The sequence below is a fragment of the Chiloscyllium plagiosum genome, unplaced genomic scaffold (genome assembly GCF_037043375.1).
Source record: "Chiloscyllium plagiosum isolate Xiang-an unplaced genomic scaffold, Cpla_swu_hap1 HiC_scaffold_8, whole genome shotgun sequence".
Classification (NCBI taxonomy): domain Eukaryota; kingdom Metazoa; phylum Chordata; class Chondrichthyes; order Orectolobiformes; family Hemiscylliidae; genus Chiloscyllium; species Chiloscyllium plagiosum.
In genome coordinates this window covers 98,117,222-98,127,004 of record NW_028270146.1, presented here as the reverse complement: position 1 = coordinate 98,127,004, position 9,783 = coordinate 98,117,222, and the positions used below count along the sequence as shown (strand labels likewise).

The following is a 9,783-nucleotide window of genomic DNA, read 5'->3' as shown; positions in this document are numbered from 1 at the left end:
CAGCAATGATAACCCTCCTGGCTCTCAGCCCCCAGTGACACGGAGAGGCAGTGACAATGTGCACCGAGAAACGAGAAAGTGTAAATGGGGCAGGAAGCAGGGAAGAGCTGTCGACGAAGGTGGGAAAATATTGGGCAATTAGGATTGAAATAAAATAAAATAAGACCTGTTGAGTTAAAATGGGGTCGAAACATCTGAAAAGGAGAAACTGCAAGTGTTAGACAAGTCGGGGAAAAGTTTAGGATACCGGTCGACATAAATCACAGCAGCACTGTGTGATGATTCGATGGCTCCAAGCAGAGTATTTTGTCCTTTTTTTTATTGAAGAGAGTTTCAAAGACAATGATGTGAGCAGTCTATTGAATTCAATAAAGTAAACAGCCTGTGTGGGCTTGGATTTTTTAAAAAGTTGGAAAAGAAGAAGTAGCCTGAATGTGTGAGGTCAAGCTCTCCCAGAGGCAGGAGGAGTTTCAGTTTTTACTCGCAGTCGCTGGGGTCTTGAACCTTCAGCACTTCTCTCCCTGTAACTCTTTCTCTCTCTCTCTCTCTCAGAGTTTTCTCTTGAGGTTTTTCCACCTGGGCTGCAGGAATTGCATGTGAGGCAATTGATTTTATTGAATTTGTCTTTGCCAAGGGCGTGTTTTTGAGATGTTACTATATTGGAACAGTTAATTAGTAGTTAATACATCAATTACTTCATTAACCATTCTGACAAATTTATTGTTAAGCGAATTGTTTCTTTTCTTTTTATTTTGTCTGTGTTTTTATTGTAGTATAAAAATAATTAGAATAATAGTTAGAATGTAAATCCCATCTCCAGGACTCGCGTGGAGTCTCTGCTCCTGTGGACCAATCAACAACTTCAGTTTTTGTTTCTGATTTACAGCATCGGCTTCTTTTTCTTGGTTTTTAAATCAAGACGATGTTCCTTGTGGTAAGTGGAAGACAGTTCCATTTGTAGAACTTGGGAAGATACAGATCCAGGGAGCTGGAGTAAAATTCTTTCTGAATAGATAGATTGATTAAGAATTGTGAGAACTGAATCGAAAAGACTGCTCTGCTTTGAAGTGTTTCCATCATTTCAGTAATTTCCCAATTACAGTGACTGGGTATTGGACTGCATTCTTCAGCTGCTCTCTGAATTTAGTCTGGGTCACTGCATAAATACAGGTGTTGGTGCAGGTACTCAAAAGCTGCAGCATGTAGCCTGATTGTTCAGTGATATACGCAGGATCATGGGGACCTGTGTAGTAATAAGTGTTGCTAATTCGCCAATAAAGGAAATACACAACATTGGTCATCCATAACAATATAAAACTGCCTGAGATAGTGAAGAGTAAAATGATGGATTTCCTGCGGCTCTCCATCTCTGGGTCAGTGTGATTCTCACTCTTGCTGTGATCCAGTAGCTTCCTGCGGATCCTGCTGGTCACTAAAATGTGTCTGACAGTCAGAGCATTGAGCAGTAAAATCAGAATGAATGGGAGGAAAGGGGTTACAATAATGCTGAGGGTATCAAAGGCTATCCATGCAGTTTCTGTGCAAAAACTCTCTGACTCAATACCCCCCCAGGGCACATCATCAATGACATATTCAGGTTCATATATAAAGTACCAAGGAATATTTTTCAAGCAGAACCCCACACTCACTGTTGAAATAACCACAGCTGCAGTTCTCTCTGTGCAATATTTTGTTTTCAGTTTCTGACAAGAAATTGCAACAAATCGATCAAGGGTGAAACTGACAGTGATCCAGACGGAGATGTCCATGGCTGCAGAAAGCAGGACATGTGAAAGGGAAACCGCAGGAGTGGTGTCCAGGTAAGTCCCTGGGAAATTAAAAGGGATCATTGTGAACAGTATCACATCAGTGACAACGACCAGTAGATCTGCAACTGCCGTGGCCACCAGGTAGTGGGGGAGAGTCCACACCTGTCACGTGTCAGGATGAGAATGGCCACTAAGTTAACTGAAACAAATGCAATTACACCAATAGGATTATGCATCGGCATTTCTTGACAGACGTCTCAGAAAACATACAAGAATGCAGAGTTATAAAAAATTCAGCCTCTTGAGCTGTCCCCATATTACTCCACCTGATAAATAATCTACATTTCTCTGTATTCACTCTCTAAGACACAATACCCTTGCTGTTCATAAAAAGTCATTCAAGGTCAGTTTTGATAGTTTAAAACTTCAAGCTTTTCTGAATTGTCACACTGATGAAAATAGGTTCATCTTCTGAGCTGACACACCTTTGAATACCTTAGTCACATTAAATCAATCCCCCGCTTAGTCCTGCATATCCACAAGAATGTAACTTGAATTTCTAAGTCGGGTACCATTCTACCATACACATTACAATGCTCTTTTAGTTCATCAGGGAGTGTGTGTGTGTGTGGTGGGGAGGGGAGGGGAGTCGGTTGGGGGGAGTTGTTATGTCATGGTGTGAACCACTTCTGCTAGTGGCAGGGGGAGGTGAGGGCTAGATTTTGGGATTTGGGTTTGGAGGGATGATAGGCCCCGCCCCCTACAGTGAACGTGTTTTCAGTTCCAGTGACGGGGAGAGAGATGTCAGGTTTAGTGATGGGATGTGGTGGGATCTGAGGACAGACTGAGATGCCGAGTGTGGTGTCTGGAGGGGAATAGTTAATGATGTGTGAAGTGAGTGTGGGCTTAGTTGAATAGCTATTCAGGGTGCTTGCTAGTCTAACACTTCCTAAATCGCAATTCACTGAACTTTAGCAGAACTTTCTGAATTCTCTGCTCTGAATGGAGACAGGCAAAATATCGAAGGTTAAGGGGCAATTGAGTAATTCCTTCTGGGTGGGCAGTGATCGGGATATCACAGGGTCCCCCTGAGCTACTCCGATCCATGCAGGAATGACAACATTGTAAAATCCAGGCCAATGATCCCAGAGAGCAAGGATAGAGAGTGATTCCAGAGAGCAAGGTGATTCTGGACAGGTATCCAAGGGAGCAAGGAAATCCCTGTAAAGGAAAGGAACAGCGTGAGAAATCTTTGTGTTCAACTGAAAAGTTGAAAACTTCACTGACCACAACATCAAGCCAATTGGTTTCTTTACAAAAGTCTGGACATTTTAGCCAGGACATACACTGCAAAAAAAAATGAATTTGAAAGTGAATAAATTACTAAGCAACTTAAGTCCTAATGAATTGCAGTGTGTATTATAATGGTGGATTGAAAATCTTTGGGTTAATTCACTGCCATTTCTTGTCACATCAGACTAACCTACTGTTACTATGTGGAGTAGGTCATCCACACAAAGTGTTTGGCAGTAGCTGGACTCCATCTTGATGAGGTGTAAAGGTCCATTGCTTTGTACTTATTGTAGTGCTGAAGGTCAATGAGCTCCATTACATCTGAGAGATGTGAATGTCTCTGAGAGACTATCAGCAAGATCTAAGAGTAAGTGCACATTGCTGTTACTGAAACATGCGGTTACACACACGTTAACAAACCAGAACTAGTCTAGCTTGTTTATTCCCAGGAATTGGCTCCTTTATAGACTGATGGGTGGAGTTTATCTCAAGATATCAGTTAACCCTTTTGGGTGTGAACCGGCTTATACAGCAATATGTAGGGGTGAAGGTCAACATCTGAATGAATGCAGATGTTCCTGTTGTCACAGTGTTCAGAGTGTGTAAGGGGGACAGGATGATGGAACGATGGCGGATGGAGCTGATGGTTGATAGTTCAGAGTTGGTCAGGTCTTAACAACGGAGAAGACGCAGTCCTGGTGGGTCACAGGCTGACAGGAGAGGACCTGTCTAGTGTTGAGCTTTGTACATTTTTAGAGGATGTCTGCATTCATCATTCTGGAATATTCTCTTCAAGAAACGGTAATGTCAAATTTGAACTACAAAGCATGGTCATTTGTTTCATAAAACAATGTCAATTTATCACTGTTGGAATGTGTGTGATCCCATGTGCGTGTTTGCCTATGTTTATGCATGCCTCTGTGTGTCTGTGTGTCCATGTGAATGAGTCTGTGTGTTTGTCTACTTGTGTGCTTGTGTGCCTGTTTGTGTATGGGGTGTGTGTGTTTCTGTGTGTCTGTGTTTGCCTGTGAGTGTGTGTGTGTCTGTATTTGTGTGCACGTGTGTGTGTGCGCGGGCGTGTCTGTGAACAGTCACACTGATAAAGAGGAAGCTGTGCAAATTGAGATTCTGTTAATATTGCCTTACACTTTTCAAACAGAGCAGAGGTTGTAGGTTATGACACATTTCATGCTGATGAAAGGTAGAACCAATTACCTGTGTGTAACCTTGTGTGTACTTGATGCAGTAGTATGCTGTAGTCAATGTTTGCTTTATCATGACATAATCTGAACAGATTAAACTCTGCTATAAAAACAATAATGGAAATATAAAATAGTGTCTTTAGTGCAGAGCTTCCCAAAGTGTAAGATTGTGACTTCCAGTGGGTCCCTAAGAGAAAGTGTAGTTTTACAAATTCTGAACCATTGAGAAAGGAGCTGTGGCCAAATAGTAACAGCTACGAGGGCCCTTTTCATCCTGGGATTTTTAATTGTGTTTCTAATTGTGGGGACCAGTAACATAGATACTATAAGTATCGACATATTAACCCAATAAATAGTGAGAATGAAGGGGGTCTCTGGAACAGGGCTTAGTTCAGGTGATTGGTATGGATGAGGTTCAGTGGAATTAAATACATATATGAGGGAGAGGGGAACAGAGGGTTTTGCTGGGTAACCGGTTGCATGTTTAGGCCTGATTTCTTTCCTGAAGAATCCAGTGAAAATATAAGTGATTTTGACTTGAACATCAGTTCTTGTAGATCTGTCCCCATGCTGACCCTCTGCACCACTCCCACTCTCTGAGCTCTCCCAGGCCACTCCGCCATCTTGGGGTGCACTGCTCTGGGGATCACAACAGTTTTCAACCTACAGCATGGGCTCCCAATGGAGAAAAGGTCAGAAAGCTTGTTTGAACATAACAAAGGAGAAGATAAGTTGCAAACCACGCATTTTTAAAAGGTGTAACAGAAATGTGAGATTTAGACTCACTGAGGAAACAGTGCAAGCCCCCACATGCAAGGATATATGGTGCCCAGGAACTATTTATGATATCAAGCTGTCATATTTATCAGGACAAGCTATGGTGCAAAATAGCATAGAGGAGTCACTCGATGGGGCTGAGGGAAAGGCGGGTGGGCTACAGGACATTATAGCCTCACATCCAGAAGAGAATTGTCAGATGGTATTCAGCGGAACTTAGGAAGAGAAGAGGAGAGCTTTCAGAGAGCTCAGTGACCTTAAACCATCAGAGCTAAGCTCACCGTACATCTGAAGAAGGGTCACCAGACCCGAAACGTTAAACTCTGATTTCTCTTCACAGATGCTGCCAGACCTGCTGAGCTTTTCCAGCGACTTGGCATTGCTTTCTGATTTACAGCATCTACAGCCCTTTCAGTTTTCACTGTCTATCTATTGCTGTTGTTATGTGCTTTTACTTTAATTTTGTTGTGAAATTTAATAAACTCTCTGCCACAGTCAAAGAAAAGGAGTCTTTATGGATCAGAATTGGTAATTAACCCTGAGAGGTGGGATTGGGCAGTCCTCTGTCTCTCATAAATGAATGCATCTCCCTCTCTCTCTGTAATATCTTACACCAACGATGCAAAGTGTGTTCTCACGATAGATCTAGGAGATTACATCGAGTCAAAGGTCTTCGCTATGACAGCGCCTGCTGTCCAAAAATCTTCACTTCCTTTGGCCATCATTCTGGTCAGTGGTTTGGAACTTCCTGTGGAAAGATTTCCAATATTTACCTCCGAAACAGAGAGAGGGTCAAAGCTGGTCAGAGAATTCCAGCCATTTTGGTCAGACTTATGGAAAGTCTGCAGTTGTTCAGCAGACGCCAACATGGGTAAAAACCACATGATATCTTAGTTTCTTTTTGTGTTTATAGACCTTTAATTCTCAAAGACCATACAAGATTTATTAAGGTTATGCAGAATACAGAGTGTACAGGAGGAAACACACAAAAACCATTGATGGATTGTTTTGTGGTGGACTTTGACGACAGGACCCAGCTCAGACAGTGAACGTTGTAGTGGTGTGCATCCATTGATTAAACTAAGGGTGGGCTGCAGATGGGACTGAGGAGAATGGTAAAGGGCAGTGTCTTGGCTGCTCAGATCTGATGGTATCAATTTGATCATGACCTGTCCAGAGACCATACTGGGAGAAAGTGAGGACTGCAGATACTGAAGATCAGAGTTGAGAGTTTGGTGCTGGAAAAGCACAGCAGGTCAGGCAGCATCTGAGGAGCAGGAGTTTCAGGCCTGAGCCTTTCATCAAGATGAAGGGCTTATGCCTGAAACGTCGATTCTCCTGCTACTCGGACACCATTTTGGCTTGACAGCCTTCCCCACAAACATCCCACATAATACTGCTAGATAGGTTAACATTGTCAAAGGCTTTGGTAGCGTAGACAAGGAGAGGGGGCGTGTTTCTGATTGTGGGGACTGGCAACATAGATACTCGAAGTATCGACATATTAACCCAGAGAATAGTGAGAATGAAGGGGGTTGCTGGAACAGGGATTAGTTCAGGTGAATGGTATGGATGAAGTTCAGTGAAATTAAATACGTATATGAGGGAGAGGGGAACAGAGGGTTTTGCTGATAGATGGAATGTTTTAGAGCAACATTCCCAATAAGCCACTCTGAGGTTCTGCACACAGCGTTCGGAATCAGCACGCCGACTGCAGCATTGACTTCCCGTTCTGGAAGTTATTGCCGAACATCGACCATGGAGACCCAGGCAGCTGGTAAGAAAATTAGAGGGAACGCTGGCCCGAAGGCCAAGAATCAGATCTCACCTGATCCAGAGATGTGTAATCCACCTCTGAACAGAGAGCTTACAGGTATCCCTCAGCCCCATTTACCACATGTTTATTCTGGGTGCGATAAATAATTCTACACATATTGTAGGTGACATAAGATTCAATAGGCTTTCCTGAATACTTGCTGTAGCTATAAACTAACCTTCAGTGATTCACACACTAGGAATGCCCAGATCTCTCTGCAGCTCAGAGCTCTACAACTTCTCATCATTTAGATAATATGCTTGTTTTTATTCTTTCTGCAAAAATGGACAATTTCACACGTTCCAACATTATATTCCATTAGCCAGACCTTTGGTCACTCACTTAACCAATCCATATGCCTTGTAGGTGCCTTATGTTTGCTTCTCAACTCACATTCCTGCCTCGCTTTGTCTCATCAACAATTTCGGCAACTATCCCTTCGATCTCACAGAAACAAAATACCTTTCCTCAACCTCACTGTTATAATAAACAGCACTTATCAATCATTTAGTTTACTGTAGGAAATCAGGACTCAGATGGAACACGGTGAGTAGACATTTTTAACCAACTGGTTCAGACACATCAGGGGCCCACCTCTGGTGTAGGTGGCACTTGAGCACTAACCTGCTGTCTCCACAGCAAGAATATTACCATGACACCACAGGAACCTTCAAGCCCTGGGTGAACTCTTTCAACAATGATGTGGAGGTGCCAGCATCGGACTGGGGCAGACAAAGTTAAAAATCACTCAATAGCCAGTTACAGTCCAACAAAGCTTGTACTTTCAAATAAACCTGTTGGTCCATAACCTGGTGTTGTGTGATTTTTAACTCTTTCAACAACATCATCGCAGTTATTGCAATGTCAATCTAAACACAGATCTGAAGGAATTCACATTTGAATCTTCCAGCTTGAGATTTTGTCTCATCTGTCCCTTTCTCAATCTTGTTTCATCCCATTTTTCATTCCAACTCTATTTCTTTTCTGTTCTGAATTGGGTCCAATATTGTGACTGTATATGTTAGTGTATATACATGTGTCTGTTCATCTAAATTAACAGTGATACTGGAGACTGGGAGGGAGGGCAAAGTCCCAAAAGATTCAGCAACAAGTGATCAATTTACTAATTCAGTAACAAGACGAAAAGGGCTTGAGGACCCTGGGTCTGAATTTAGAAGGATAGGGGGGTGGATCTCATTGAAAGTTGCAAAATACTCTGAGGCCTGGAAAGAGAGGACATGGAGAAGATGTTTCCCACGAGTAAGAGAGACCAGCATTCGAGGACCCACCCTCAGAGTGAAGCGACAACTCTTTCGAATGGAGATGAGGGGAAGTTTCTTCAGCCAGAGTTGGGGGTGGTGGGGGGGTTGGGTGGGGTGAATTTCTGGGTATCATTGCTGCAGGAGGCTGTGGAGGCCAAGTCATTGAGAGTGTTTAAGACAGACATAGATAGGTTCTTGATTAGTAAGGAGATCAAGAGTCATGAGGAGAAGACAGAAAAATGGGGCTGAGAAACATATCAGCTGAATGGCGTGGCAGATTCGATGGGCCAAATGGACTCATTCTGCACCTATATCATAAAATGACATGACTAAACATTTTAAATGCACTTGTAAGATATGTTAATGCACATTCAGCGCTATTAAGAGGTGAGCAAGTTCTTACAAGGAATTCCAACGACAGCAAGAACTGTGTAGTAAATGTCTTCGATCTGATGGAATACTGTTGGTTCACGCATTTTCTGTGAGAGATGATGGTTTACATTGACCACGGAGGCAAAAGTTCTCCCTGATTGTATGATACAGTCAAATGGGTTTAATATTTGTACAGGAGGGACAGCTCCAGTGAGATCATTCAATTATCAATATTAATTACAGCTCCCTGAACAAATATGTGAGTGAAATCACGTGGACACAAACATGCTTCATGTGAATTAAAATATAAGTAAAATGTTGTCTGAATAAAGCAAGACATTTTGTCAAAAATGTGATTGAATGAACTCTATTAAAGGAACATCATTGATCAATCAAATCATTTCATCAATGGTCTTGAGATTTTCCTTGTCACTTCCTTTCAATTTAGCAGCAATTGTAAGCAGTATTGTTGGCAATGTTTGAGCATTTACCCAGAGTATTTGCTGTGGAAGTGCAGGGTGTTGTGGTTGCTGTTAGATTAGTTCATTCCTTTGGTTCAGTGGTAGCACTGATATCTTTCCAGTCGGATGGAAACCCCATTCCCAGCCATAAGCACATAATCTTGGCTGCTCATTGTGTACGGGTGACAGTGAGGAGTGCTGCACTGCCAACAGTGCCATCTTTCAAAATAGGTGAGAGACGGAGGGCACCTTTGCCCTTGCAAGGATGCGCAGAATGCTGTGTGAGGGGAGCTGATGACCAAGAGATATTATTGCTGAATTATTCATCTAAAGACCCAGGTAATGTTCTGGGGAACCCAGTTCAAATCCCACCACGGCCGAAGGAGGAATTTGAATTCAATTAGCATCTGGAAGGAGGAATTGAGGAATGATTGTGCAACCATTGTCAATTGTCAGGACAAATTCTGGTTCAGGAATGTCCTTTAGGGGAGGAATCTACCATCCTTATCTGGTCTGGCCTAGACCCACACTTAACTACCCTCTGGATAATGAGGGATGGGTAGTAAATGTTGGCCTAGCCAGTGACTCCCACATCCATTTTTTTCAAAACCAGGGTAATTATGGATCTGTTGATTTTGGGGCATTCGTGATCAAAGTTACCTCATGCAGGCAGTCAATGGTTTGTAGCAATTTTCTGATGGCTTATAGTTTGTGTTAAGGGGCACAGTTTAAAGCCGATACATTAGTTAAGGTTGTCAAAGAAAATGCACAAAGGTGACAATCGAGGTTGGCTCACTGATATAAGAGGACACACAGGTTGACAGCATGGAA

General features: G+C 42.6%; 1 pseudogene; it reads right to left on the bottom strand.

Moving 5' to 3' along the window:
- Nucleotides 1-1,076: 1,076 nt before the first annotated feature.
- On the bottom strand, nt 1,077-8,595 carry LOC148149475 (putative G protein-coupled receptor 139; annotated as a pseudogene).
- Nucleotides 8,596-9,783: the final 1,188 nt, after the last annotated feature.